Below are 14056 nucleotides of genomic sequence, written 5' to 3' on the forward strand. Positions count from 1 at the left end.
TGCTCGTATGTGGTGTACGGATAGTCGGCGTTCCTAGCCTGCTCAAACTGTAGTCATTGGCGACTGTAGGTAAATAAGGTAGGTGCACATTGAAGTTGTCATTGTTGGGCTAAGAGTGGTTATAGTCATATTCTCGTGCTTTTAGATGTCAGCATGGTGCCTGAGTGTTACCTTTACCGTTTAAAGGTACCTTATGTTGGAGGTGCTGGTCTGAATGAAAAAATTGTTGTTCCTGTAGAAAAGATCACGTTGAAAGCTCTGTGGGCAGCCATTTACTGAATAGGTGGTACTGCCGCAACATTGGTATTACGTGGTGATGGGACTAGCTGTATTTCAACACAGTGCCAGTGCACAGCACAGTTTTTTTTACACGTGGTGGTGTTTACGGAGTAGAAGGTTATTCAGTTTTCACTCTTATATTTAAGAGCACATAATGGTGAAAAATATTGTTGTGACAGTGGTGTCACGGTGAAGGGATACGTTGTATGTGGTCCCTTATTGACATACAACTATGGGTCATTGTTGTTTTTTTTGCAGCATTGTTTGAGGACCTATGGCTATTTAAAAGCAATGAAGAAAATTATAAAGATTTGATATAGAAGTTTTCTGCTACTCAAGGGTGTATTGTAACACCAGCACTACTGATATCCTACTAAGAGGTATCTAGTCGTGTGTAGAGCATTGTAAAGCAGGGTTGACAGCAACCCATGGACCTCACCCAGTACACTGCAATTAACTAGCATGTTTACTGGGGTGTTGAGCTATGTTTCAAGCATATTCTGACTTACAAAGATGGATGCTGGTGACATATAATGATAGCCCCCCTCTTTTTTTACATTGTGGTTTTAGGAGTATCATTGACAACTCCATGTGTGGCCCTGGATAACATGGTGGAGATTAAGAAAATCAAGTTCTTTCCCTGAGTAAAGTTTGTGAAATTGGTGCAATAAAGAACTGAAACATGTCGGGATTGGTGTCTGCCTGAGTTAAAATACTCAGTTTGGAAGAAGTGTTATAGCCATTCATGTTTTTTGTATTTTTTTATCATTGTATGTGGTTAGATGTATGTGTGAGCAGTGATTTGTTCTGTTTTTATACCTACCATGTTTTGTTGTGTTGGGTCATGATTCACACAAAACATTTTTTATGTGTCTTTTATTCTTGTGTAAAACTTTATTAAAATATTTTTTTTATACTGTGGACAAGCATTACGTACTTGGTCTATTTTTTCAAGACTAGAGGTACAGGGAGGGTTGTGGCATCAGTCCATCTGTACAGATCAGCAATTTTTGAAATTATCAAAACTGTCTCCTTTATATATGAACTGATGTGGCGGTAACAGGGTAACCTCCATTTTACACCATGTTTTACTGTACTGCCGTACTTATAATGAGACGCTTAATACAATCCTTCACGTCAAATATTCTATCCTTTCATCTACTGACTTTTATGTATTTATTGGTCGTTTTTACCATGCAATACCCTTTGTAATGTCTTTACTATGATGTTATGTAACATTGTATGTGAACAACTTTGATGGGTTGGACGAAATAAAGTATAATGATGATAAACATAACTCCGAGCCACCAGAATGGTATTACTATCTTTTCAAACAAGGTTAATCGACAACAGTTAGCTAGTCAACACGGACAACACCACAGCAATGTCTACATAAACAAGCAAGGGGAAGACACTCCATAACTCTGTCAAAATTAGCACAAGCGATATGGCGCTGGTACATTAAAAGAGGCATTTACATCCAAGCGCAACGTGTCCCAGGGGAGAACAACTGTCTAGCGGACAACTAAGCAGGGTGTTACAACAAAATCACAAGTGGGAGTTAAATACAGACACATTTAGACAGATCTTCAGACCACCGCACAGTGGACCTTTTCGCTACAGCACAGAACACGAAATGCACCTTTGCATCCAGGTTCACAGAAAAAGGGTCACTAGGGAATGCACTCTGGATGAACAGGTAAGGGACATTTGCATACACTTCCTCGAACCCTACTGCTACCCAAGCTGGTACACAAGCTTCTACACAACTAACCATGGTTTTAATTGCACTGATGTAGGCATGACAAACATGGTACTCATATATCCTGAAGAGGGAGGATACCTCAGCGGCAACATGCTCGCCTTGGAAGCAAGACAACACGAAGCAACACAGGTTCGATCCCAGGGTCCCTCGGTATTTAAGCGCGTTATAAATACGCAACTAAGGCAAAAACAATTACGCAACTAAAAAACAAACAATTCCTGTAACAGCGCCTCGATGCCCGTGGGCTGCGTCAGCACTTTAAAAAAAAAAAAAGGCAAAATACAAATGCCATGCAGCCTCAAATAAAATTGCAAAGCAAGCACAACTTGTTAACACAACTTCAATGGCAACTAACACACCCTTGACCGCAGACTCTGAATTTAGCAGCTTGGCTCCTGCAGTTATAGAGATTGGACACTTACAACTCCTAAGCAGATGCTTGGAGATTCTAAGAAAGGCCAAAAAAAAGCATTCCAACACAAGACATTACTATTCCAATAAATGGAAACATTTTGTCATTTGCTGTAAAACTAAGCAGATAGACCCAATCAACTGCACACCATCAGATATAGTAATATATCTATTACATTTACTAGATTCAGGCTTAGTGTACATCTCCATCAAGGTACACCTAGCAGCACTAGCAGCACATTCAACCTCACAAAAAAACATCCTGGTGGAAAGAACCAGTGGTTAAAGAATTTATGGAGGAGGTTAAACGCACACACACACACCAGTGGCTCACCTAGCACCAGGGTTGGACCTAAATATAGTACTTCACAGACTCATGTGAACACCTTTCGAACCCATGCACAAGTTTTAACTAAGAGATCTAAGACATAAGGAGGCCTTAGAGAAACTTTCGTAACCATACACAAACACAAAGTAGCTCTAAGAACCTATCCACGATTCTCACCGAAATATATATCAAAATTCCACGTAAACCAATAAATTGAACTTCCTTGTTTTTCCCCAATCCACAGAAAAGGGGATAAAAGCATTTCATACCCCAGATTTGCACCGGCCAGTAATGTTCTATCTTGACAGAACAAAACAAATAAGAAAGATGAACCAGTACTTGGTCTCTTTTGAAGGCTTATAAGGTTATCCTGTTACTAAGGCCACCATCTCCAGATGGATTGTATAATGCATCCAGATTTGCGGCACCCTAGCTCATAATATACTCCATTTACACTAAGAGTTCACTCCACATGCAGAACAGAAGCAACTTTAGCCTTCATTGCTAATGTGGCTATACAAGATATTTGTAGAGCTGCTACGTGGAGCTCAACATACACTTTTACACAACACTATTATGTAGACACGCAAGCTAGAGCAGATTCACATGTGGGACAGGCAAATCTAAACCATTTTTTCTTCTGTTCCTACATCTCACCCTCCACCTGCTTCAGGCGGCACTGCTTTCTAATATATGCGTAGCATGTGAATCCAAGCAGATTCACAAACTCCAGAAGACAAACATTACTTCGCCAGTAATTGTCTTTCTGTAGCTTGTATCTGCATAGAGTCACATTTGCCCCCCCCCCTACCTCCCCACACCTCCCCACAAGAAACAAGCGAAACAGTGGGTAAAAAAATAGTACTCAGTTGCATTCAAGCAAAACATGCTCGGGGGGAAAACAAACAATCTGAGGACAATGATGCATAAAGGATTTTGGGTCCCTGTACACGTAGGATAGCTATAGTGTTACATGCATTAATACTATCCCAATCCTATATATACAGTGACCCACAATCCTTCACTGGTCAACTTCCCCAGATTGCTTGTACTGTCAACATCCAGTTTTTTCGAATTTCGATAAAGAAGATGTAATGGTACAATACCCCCAAACACTAGATGGCGGACTATGCATAGCATGTGACTCTAAGCAGATACAAGCTACAAAAAGACAATTACTAGGTACATTATGTTTGTCATACACATTCAGATGAGGTAATTTTGAAAAAGGCAGATGAGATGCCTAAAATGTGTGAGGCATTTGGGTGCCAAATATATCATCTAAATGATCAGCCTTTAAAAACAAAAGTTCAGCAACAGTTGCATTTCTGTTTCTACGGCCACAGGAATAATATATACATTTTGCCCAAATTAATTATGGAACTTAGTGCAAGGTATGTAGGACGGCCCACCATGCAACACCCTCCCAGTTCGGCTGCCAGTCCTTACCATCCATGTATGCTGGACCTGATGGTTTGTGACATTAAATAAGGAATAGAACTGGTGTTCCATAGTCGAGATGTCATTGCTTCATCATGCCATCAGGGGCTGTGGCCGAAGAGGAAAAACATTTATGGTTGTTTCCTGCTGGTTCTGGCACTTGCCACTCACAGTTTAATTGTTCCTGTTATGGAAGCCACAAATCCCACCAGAAGGTATTCATTTATCCTGTTGTTGCTGGCCAGTAGGCATGGATAAAAACATCCATGGGTTTTTGATGAGGGCTGTTCAGTGAGGGAATCAATGTTCTTGAGATTTGGGATTACTTTTTTCTTTGTCATCTCCTCATCCATAAGGGTACGAAAGAGTGCAACTCCATCAAACGGCAAATCCAATATCTCTCCTTTTATGTCTTGTGAATTTGGATTGGAAGCTCTTATCAGTGCCTGTCTCCTCATTCTGTCCCTAGCACATCCCACAAGCAGTCATGTCAATGTGATGTAGGGAAGATTGCATAAGATCAGACGCCACCTGTGTAGGCTCAGTAAGATCTGCAATAAAGAGGGCCTTCATATCCTGAGGAAAGTCCTTCTCGACATCACTCGGCTCTTTTCAGAGTCGCTGGTTGCACTATGCCAAGAGGGCATCGGAGGTTGCCTGACATAGGTGAAAGCTAGAGTTCTGATACCCTCTACAACTTAGATTATACAGCAACTTGCCATCTTTGTAGAATGTTGAGGATGAGGTGAAGTCTGATGACGAAGGAGGTTTGCTCAAGCGCATTGCTGCAGCAACCACTGAAGATTGTGCCTGAGGCAGGCAGACCAGACATATTTTTTTCGAAAGCAAAAACCTGTACCTCATGTCAGTTCATTTGTAAACTGAGTGAACCATATGTGGCCTCTACCACCATTTGCACCTCATGCAGGACATCCTTATGTAGGTGTATAGCTGAGCATAAATGCACTCTACTTGTGAGAAAGAGGCTGGCACACCGTACTCTTCTGCTACAGTCTCTGAAACCAGAAAACACAGGAACTCTATGTTTACCTTCATGTGCTCATGGAACACCTATGTGATGGAAGGAACCTCATTGGATTGCCCAAAAGGGTCAGCTGTGAAATAGGTGGAGAAGGTGGGCTGCGGTGGTAGAGCAGGTAACGAGGGGTGCTGTCTTCGAGGTGAAGAAGAACAAAGAAGAGGGTTTCTCCATTTGTAGTAATGATTCAGTAGCAGGTACTGAAAGCTGTGCTGAAGTAGCCATAGATGTGAGCACTGAAGAGGAGACCAGAACGTTCATCCACCTCCTTAATAAGGTTCTTACAATATGATCTTGTGACCGAGGCTATCATCAACCCCTGGAACTTTTGAAATAAAATGATCCTCACCCATGGGTTTGAAGACAGACAGCCTAGGAGATGGCAAGGGGACCCAATCCAACTGAGGAAAGAAAGGGTCCTATGGCAGATCTGAACTAGGTTTAGGAATAATAAATCATTAGTGTTAAGATGGATTTCTGAACTCTGAACTGGTGGGCAGAGGTTCAGGGGGCCAGCCTAGTTTCTTGGAACAGAGTAATCTTCTGGACAAGCCAGACCAATCAAGGTAGCTTGGCGGCGGCCAAGACTAGGTCTCAGGAGGGGTGAGGGTGACTGCAAGACCTCAATGAGCACACAGAGTAAAGGACACTTACAAATCACTCCCAGTCAGGTGTAGATATATCAAAAATACAAATACATTTATTTCAAGGCCTTTGAGTTTCAACACACAAATCAAATCATAGTAATACTTATTAAGCCACAATCCTATCTAAATACATATATACAAGACCAATGAGGTCTAAAGGGTTAATGCACAAATTGGGTCCACAAACTAAAAGGGGGAGGAAACAGGCAGTGCAAATAGTATTTAGCCCCTTCTACATCCAACACACTCCTAAGAGGCAGTCCAATCCCTAAGAAGAGTGGAGCGTAATGCTCAAATGTATGTGCAATGCTAGCACATGCGGTAGTTCAAATGGGCAAAACGGGCTCTCTCCAAGGGTCTGTTGCAGCTCAGGAAGGTGGGTGAGGCAATGAAGAATAGGTTTCCACTATTCAAGGAGGGCCTCCAATTGAGGGCAGAGTCGATTCCAAGAGCTGGGAATAGTTCGCTAGTTCGCACTAGCAGTGGAAAGGAGAGGGGCACAGAGTGGCCACTCGTGTGTAAAAATTGATGGAGGAGCTAGGGGCCACCGGTTAGGGTTGTGATTACTCACCGACCCCCGGCGCACTTCGGGCCAAACTTCGGCAGTCGAGTCCACTTCAGTTGCAGGTGCAAGTGCAGCAATTTGGCGGCTATGCGGCTTTCAGCGGCGAAGATTCAATGATTATTCTGAAATGGGGCCGTGGCGATTTCTCTGATCCTGGTGGATGGATCAGGCCAGTTTCACTGCAGCAGGTTTCGGGGCAAGAGGGGCACAAATGCAGCATACCTGCAAAGTTTGTCACCACGGCTGGGCGACACGGTACGGTAACTGCATATACTCTGGTTCTGGCGCACTTACTTCACTTCAGACCTGGGAACGCCAAGTGTACCAAATTCGGTGTGAGGGTGCCATGAACACAGAGCTAGCGATATACCAAGTTTACAGGGACACTTCCGAGAAGGCTTGCTTGCAGGGTTTGATGAAGGTGCCGAGAATAGTTGGTCCCACTATTCCAATGTGTCGAAGTGTCTTTGAAGACCTTCTAGGATGACCAGATGCAGAGGGGTCCCACAGGACGACAGCGGGCTCAGGGTGCCAAGCCTTCCACCGGTCACCAGTGGTTCCTCGACTCAACTTCTTAGTTTCAGGATACTTGGATCCTATCCTTCGTTCAGTGAGAACTCCAGAGATCGACATGGTATGGGCGTTTGGGGGCTTCTCTTATCCAGAATCTCTTTTGCGCTAAAACGAAGAGGACCCAATGGGAGATCTGCTCACATACAGGCATACCATACGTGGACCAATCACGGACCACGGTGGTCCTAGGCATTCACAGCACTCCAGACTCTCTGGCACCTAGGATTTGTATTGGGAACAAACATTCCAGCCCACATCCTGGAGGCACACACAAGGCAGGCAGAAGCCTGCAAAAGCCTGGTGTTTCGCGGGAGACTGCATGCCCAAATAAGGACTGACCCGGGTCGGCTCAACCTGGGGAAGGTGAAGGGGGAAGATGGTCAAAGGAAGGACAAAGAACATCGTGGCATGGCCATTTTGGAGCCAAGCCACCTATTCGTAATAAATGCGGTAATTGCGGTTTACCTAGCAGGAAATGGTTAAAAATATACGAAATAATAAGCTGTCAACAGCCCTGTCCAAATCAAATCTGCACTTCTCCTAAAAGAGTATCTAGGGTCTTTGGAAATTACTAATAGACCCAACTGCACTGTAGTGGAAGGTACATTGTACACTTGTTACATGTTGCAGGAGGTGCAGCAGAAGGCTGGGCTCCTCTGGTAAAGTCAGACTATGGTGTTAAACATCAGCAAAAAGTTGTGGGGTACACAACTGGAGGGAAAATTACAGATGGAATGGAAATCTTTCCTAGCACTTGCCCCTCTCAGACCAAGGAAAGGGGGAATTAATCCACCCCTGGATGAGTCTCATGTTCAGGTCGGTTCTGGACAAACCATCAGCATTGCTATGTTGGACACCTGGCCTATGCTCAATAGTGAAGTCAAAGCTTTGCAGACTTATCGACCACCTGAACAACTTTGGATTCTCTCCCTTCATGTTCATTAGCCACTTTAAGGGCTTATGGTCCGTTTGCACAGTGAAGTGCGTCCCATAGAGGTCCTTAGGGCCCACACAACAGAGAAACATTCTTTCTCTACTGTGGACCATCTGAGCTTTCTGTCCTTAAACTGGCGATTAATGAAGCCAATAGGGTGTTCCTTACCCTTTTCATCTACCTGTGACAGTACAGTTCCTATCCCAGTGTCTGTCTGCACAATAAAAGGTCGTTGGTAGAACAGGGGTATGACACAAAGAGTCATTTAAGGCATTCTCACACTCTTCAGACCAAGTTACCTTCTTGGGTTTCTTTGGAGTAGTGAGAGCTGTCAGAGGAGCAGCTATGGTGCCATAGTCTGCCATGAAATTCCTGTAATACACAGTGAGTCCTAAATAGGCTCTCACTTTGGTCTGAGTGGAGGGGTTAGGCCAGTCTTGTACTGCTTGTACTTTACCGGGTAGAGGCTGTATCCTCCCTCCACCTACTTCATGTCCAAGGTAGACCACTGAACGATGTCCAATCTGGCACTTACTAACCTTTATGGTCAAGTGGGCCATCTGAAGATCCTGCAACACAATCCTAAGGTGTTTCACATGGTCTTCCCAGGTAGCACTGAAAACTGCTATATAATACAGATATGTAAAACAGAATTCATCCAGCCCATTTAGCACATGATTCACAAGCCTCTGGAAAGTGGGAGGAGCATTCTTCAACCAAAAAGGCATTACCGTGAACTGGTAAAGACCCTCTGGTGTTGAGAAAGCTGTCTTCTCCTTGGCATGTTCTGCAAGAGGTATTTGCAAATAGACTGCAGTGAGGTCAAATGTGCTGAGGTATTTGGAAGCACCCAAAGTATTCACCAGCTCATCTTTTCTAGGCAAGGTGTGTGGTAACAGCATTCGGATCCCTGTAATCCACACAGAGCCTTAACTCAGAGGTACCTGCCTTTGGAACCAAAACCACAAGGCTGGACCAAGGACTACTAGAGGGTTCAATCACCCCAAGATACAACATTTTGTTGACCTGTGTCTTAATGTAACACTTTACTTTGTCTGACATCCTTTATCCCCTACTTTTGGTAGGTACACTATCTCCTGTGTTAATGTCATGTTTGCACCAAGGTGTCAAACCAGGAGACTGCGAGAACAAGGGAGAAAATTGCCTCAGCAAACTTTTCACCTCTGTTTGTTGATCAGCAGTCAGGTGAGGGGCCACTTGGACACCCTCAATGGTGCTGTCTGAAGGACTGCCCTGGAACAGGTCAGGGAGAGGTTCTGACTGCTCTTCCTCGACATCTGATGCCAGCAACAGAGCAGTGATTTCAAATCTTGAGATGAAAGCCTTCAGCCTATTTACATGGAACCCTTTTAGAGCCTGGCCATCCCTTCCACCACTGTGTAACGGCCTGACCATGTGTCCTGTAAAGCTCTAGGCCTGATAGGATTCATGATCATGACTTGCTGTCCAGGTGTGAAATTGATGAGGTTAGGGGGTAGATCAGTAGAAGCACTCCCTGGTATTTTAAAATTAGAGATTGATTTATTCAATAATGTGTAGAAGTATACATATTTTTTTGAGGTGCGGGGGAGGAAACGTGAACCTGGCACAGGATCACAATAACAATATAAGTAGAAACAAAAGACGAGGATCCAAAATTAGGAACCCTCCCGTCCCCTGCACTCTATCATAAGTCCATCAATTGATGGTTCAGCAATTTTAAATGCATTTGTTGTAGTTAATTAATAATATTCTGATCAAGTTAGTAGTAAGACTGAACACTCAGTGATTTTGTAAAAAACCCAAAAACAGGGGGAGGTTTTTAATTAATGTCACAGTAAATTCACCATACAGATTTGAAGTGAAAAAGCCAAAATGACTGTCTACAAAAAAACATGAAAACAGTAAACAATGATAGTCCATTTATACAATTCGTGGCTGACGCGTTTCGGGATATTCATCCCTTCTTCTTGAGCCTATTGGGTTTGGACTGCAAAACCTAAACAGACATGAAAAACAACATTTAAACAAACATAATATACGCATGTAAAGTGCTAAACATAGTGGTCCTTATTGAACCCACATCGAATTCACATATATAGGTATATCCTAACTGGAGTAGTTCAAATGTAACTATCTGAGGTATTCATAAAAGTTACTCCCCAATAAGGGGTACCCACTGTGGCCAGTGCACCAGGAACAAATCCATGTTCTATATCAGAAAATAATCAAAGGAATAGAGGTGATTAACCATCTGTGAGAAACATCTCCAAGGAGTGTGTGCCAAAAAAGTAGAGTTGTGGCATACCTTAAGTATAGTGGAGGTGAGGCGTAAGAAAACCCTCAAAGTTTGGTGAACTCGTGTTTCTCAGTTCTACCCGCCAGTTGGTGGAGAAAACCCTCGTCTCAGGCGTGCAAGATGCCTATACATGAGACATAAATAAAGCGGTTCTAAGAGTTTGGATATTCATTACACATGTAATTGGTCAAAAACAATTATTATATTTAAAGTTTGTTCACAGAAAACGCTAACAAAGAAATAAAGGGACAACAGTCCCTTATGAATAGAGATGAGTAGAAATGAATTAGGTCCATAAGTGCATAACGGGCGTGAAAAAACAATGGAAGCATATGTAGAGCTCTCGCTTACCTTACATTCTGCAAGTTAAAAACGGGAGTTACACGTGCGGATGCACTGCTTGCCCGGAAATATTCATATGTCCCAAAATATCCTCGGAAACCAGAATCTAAAGTGCTCGGCTGTAAACATGAAAGAAGCAAACAATTCAGAATGCTCCCCAGTGGAAAGAGGGGATCTAATGGATCGTAGTTTGAAATAGGTAAGGCGCCATTGATATCCTGTTGTATTTACCTCTGCCAAGTAGTTTCAATGAAGCTATACGATCGCGTGTGAAAGCAAAAGCCGCTTCTGTTGCTCAATGTAGCTAAAATACGAGCGCCTCCCGATCGGGGGGATGAGATGCTCGTGTGGACTGTGGAGGGTCTCAGCGTCTCCCTGGCAACGATCTACACAGACACCAGCCCATCCAGAACCGAGTGTATGTGTGGGGAAGATAAAAAAAGGACTAAGTAAAATCTTCATGTGCACCATAGCTGAAATGCTGGTGTTAAAATGAGCGCCATTGTGGAAAGTGTATTGCACAACGGAAAAGAGCCTGCTGTTGGATTACAACAAGCAATAATCCACATTGTAAGATTGGACAGTATGTTAGGGATGAGTCTCATAGAGAATTCTAATTATGTTAGTTGTCAAAGGACCCCAGATAAATTATTTTACGGATAATCTAGGTTAAATGAATATACGTGCTGAGTACTATGGCCACAGTGGGAAACCTCCCAAGTGGGAGCTCTAGTGTATGTTAAATAAACCTAAATACAGGACATGTTATATGTTATAAAAACTAAAAAGTGCACTGGTGTAACCGTGGAAACGCCCACAATGGAGCAGCATGAATACCAACTCCCTATCAATGCGTTAAAAGGCAGAAGCAACGCATTCTAGGACATAAGTAATTAAACAGTGGGCCGGTCGACATGTCCCGGACTCATATGGTTTTAACAGTTGTTCCACTGTGGAAGACAGAAATCACACTCAATAAGTACATTAGAGTGGATTCCATTATAGTTAAATTCAGTCAAAACCATTAAAGAAACAGAAAGGAATTTCGAAAGAGTGTGAACAAGGTAAACTGTCTTTACTCACACACAGTATAAACCAGAGAGGACAGTGAAAGAAGATATCTTAAAACGCTACAGTGTGTTAGCACCATTGTTCTATAGGAGAACATGGAGCAAGGTCAAGTTCAGATAAAACACCTCAGGGAAAATTCCTCATTGAGCCCTTGTGGGTTAAGTGTGTCTAGCTGGTGTATCCAAAATTTCTCCCTGCGGGAGAGGATGGATTGGTAGTCTCCACCCCTAGGTGGCTTCTTGACGACCTCCAGATCTTGAAACTTGATCTGGGCAACCGCGTGATGATGTTCCAAAAAATGTCTTGCCAATGGGGATTTTGTGTTTTTGCACCTAATGTTGGATTTACGTTCGGTTATCCTCTCCTTAAACGCTCTTGTGGTCTGGCCCACATACAGTTTGCCACAAGGGCATTTGATTGTATAGATAACTCCTGTCGACATACAGGTCGCGAAGTCTCTGAATTTGAATTTCTTGCCCGTAAGGGGATGTGATATGCTTTCACCCTTAATCACGTTATTACAATGGGAACACCCCAAGCATGGGAATGTGCCTTTTTTCCTTGTTCGTAGAAGCATTTGTCTATCTTTGGGAGGTTTTTCCGCTCTCACAAGTTTATCCCTTATGATGAGGTTAGCCTTCTGGTCATACCAATGTTTCACCAGTGCTTGCCCTTCCTTCAGTTTCTCACTAGCCAGTCCCATCAGGAGTACCATCCTTTTTCTGAGCCCTAGCACATAGTCTACTACATTGGTAGCAATGGCGGGAGTGGGCATCTCCCATCCCTCCTTGACTATGATCAAGGTTCCCCTCACAGGGTGTCCAAACATAAGCTTGAAGGGGCTGAAGCCAACACCCTCCTGTGGTACCTCTCTGTAGGCAAACAGTAAGCATGGTAACAGAAGATCCTATTTTCTTCTTTGAGGTTCTTCCAGAGCTCCAATCATGCTTGTCAAGGTCCTGTTAAACCTTTCAACTGGACCATTGGTTTACCATTGATATGCGGATGAAAACGTATAGGTGACACCACATTCCTTCCACATGGCCTGCATATACGTTGACATAAAGTTGCTGCCCCTATCAGACACAACTTGTTTAGGGAAGCCAACCCTAGTAAATATGCCAAGTAAAGCTTTTGCAATTGACCTGGCAGTCAAAGTCTTCAATGGGATGGTCTCAGGATACCTGGTAGCATGGTCGACAAGTACCAGGATAAACCTATTGCCTGAGGATGTTTGGGGATCAAGGGGACCAACAATGTCAATCCCTACCCTCTATAATGGTGCCCCCACAACTGGGAGTGCTACCAGTATAGCTTGGATTGTTGTGCCACTCTTACCATATAACTGGCTGTTGGCACAACTCCTGCAGTGACTTTCTACTTGAACCCCCTTCTTGGGCCAGTAGAAATGCATGGATAACCTTTGCTTGGTTCTCTTGATACCAAGGTGACCAGCAAGGGGCTGTAGAGGAGCCCACCTTCCCAATAAATCCTATGCTTCTCAGGAGGTTCACCCTCAAGCTGGGAGCAGGCCTGTCTCCTTAGGCCTTCCAGAGATGGGCACTCACGATAGTCCTTACTGAATTCATCCCTGTTAGGAACACCATCTACTAACAAGACCTTTAGTTCAGGATGATCATTTGGATCAAATACTTCAGGTAACACCTCTACCTTGTCAGGTCCAGGTGTTTGATCAACTACCTCCACCTCAGTGGTAGGTGAGTTAGGGGAAATGTTTTCGTTCCCTCTTTTGTCTTTCTTGACTCCTTTAACCTTGGGTTTCCCCTTTGGCTTGGGTGTTGCAGTGGTCTTTGCCAGTGCTGCCCTTCTTTGAGACCTAGTGCAGGGTCTTTCTGCTGTATCTCCCACAAGCCCTAAGGCTCTAAGATCATATCCTAGCAAGACCTTTCCTGTGACATCTCTCTGAATGCTCACTGGAATCCTGACTACTGTACCATTTATAGTAAGATGTACAGATATAACTGGGAACTGGAGAGGTGGGCCATGAGCCAATTTAGGGGGCATCAGAGGAGCTTTGGCAACCTCCTCTCGGTCTACCAAGGTAGAATCCACTACAGTCCTGCTGCATCCACTATCCCTAAGAGAAGGAGTATCTACTCCATTAATCAGCACACTGTCCTTAAAGTAGTGCTTGGTATTGTCTGGAACCCAGGGAAACTAAAACTACCTCAGAATCTATCCCACTGGGGAAGGAATCTGAGGAGAAGGATGCCCCTGTAATCTCTTCTTCCTCACAGGAGAAGTCCAGCTTAGCAAAGTGGACCCCCAAGGTTTTGACCTTACATCTGGGGCCCCCCTTCACATGGTCACTTGCTCCACAAGCCACACAAGATCCACTGGGT

General features: G+C 43.7%; 1 protein-coding gene and 1 long non-coding RNA gene across 2 annotated transcripts in view; one reads left to right on the forward strand and one right to left on the reverse strand.

The window, feature by feature from the left end:
• RSPO1 (R-spondin 1) overlaps nucleotides 1-14056 on the forward strand; it is an 829344-nt gene that overhangs the window by 71992 nt on the left and 743296 nt on the right. The window lies entirely within an intron of this gene.
• On the reverse strand, nucleotides 9791-10445 carry LOC138504668 (uncharacterized). Its single transcript, XR_011279890.1, has 2 exons — nucleotides 10290-10445; nucleotides 9791-9980 (listed from the first exon to the last, which is right to left on the reverse strand). It is a non-coding gene; the product is annotated as an uncharacterized lncRNA (long non-coding RNA).

Source organism: Ambystoma mexicanum, chromosome 11 (genome assembly GCF_040938575.1).
Source record: "Ambystoma mexicanum isolate Mex_15411 chromosome 11, UKY_AmexF1_1, whole genome shotgun sequence".
Lineage (NCBI taxonomy): Eukaryota > Metazoa > Chordata > Amphibia > Caudata > Ambystomatidae > Ambystoma > Ambystoma mexicanum.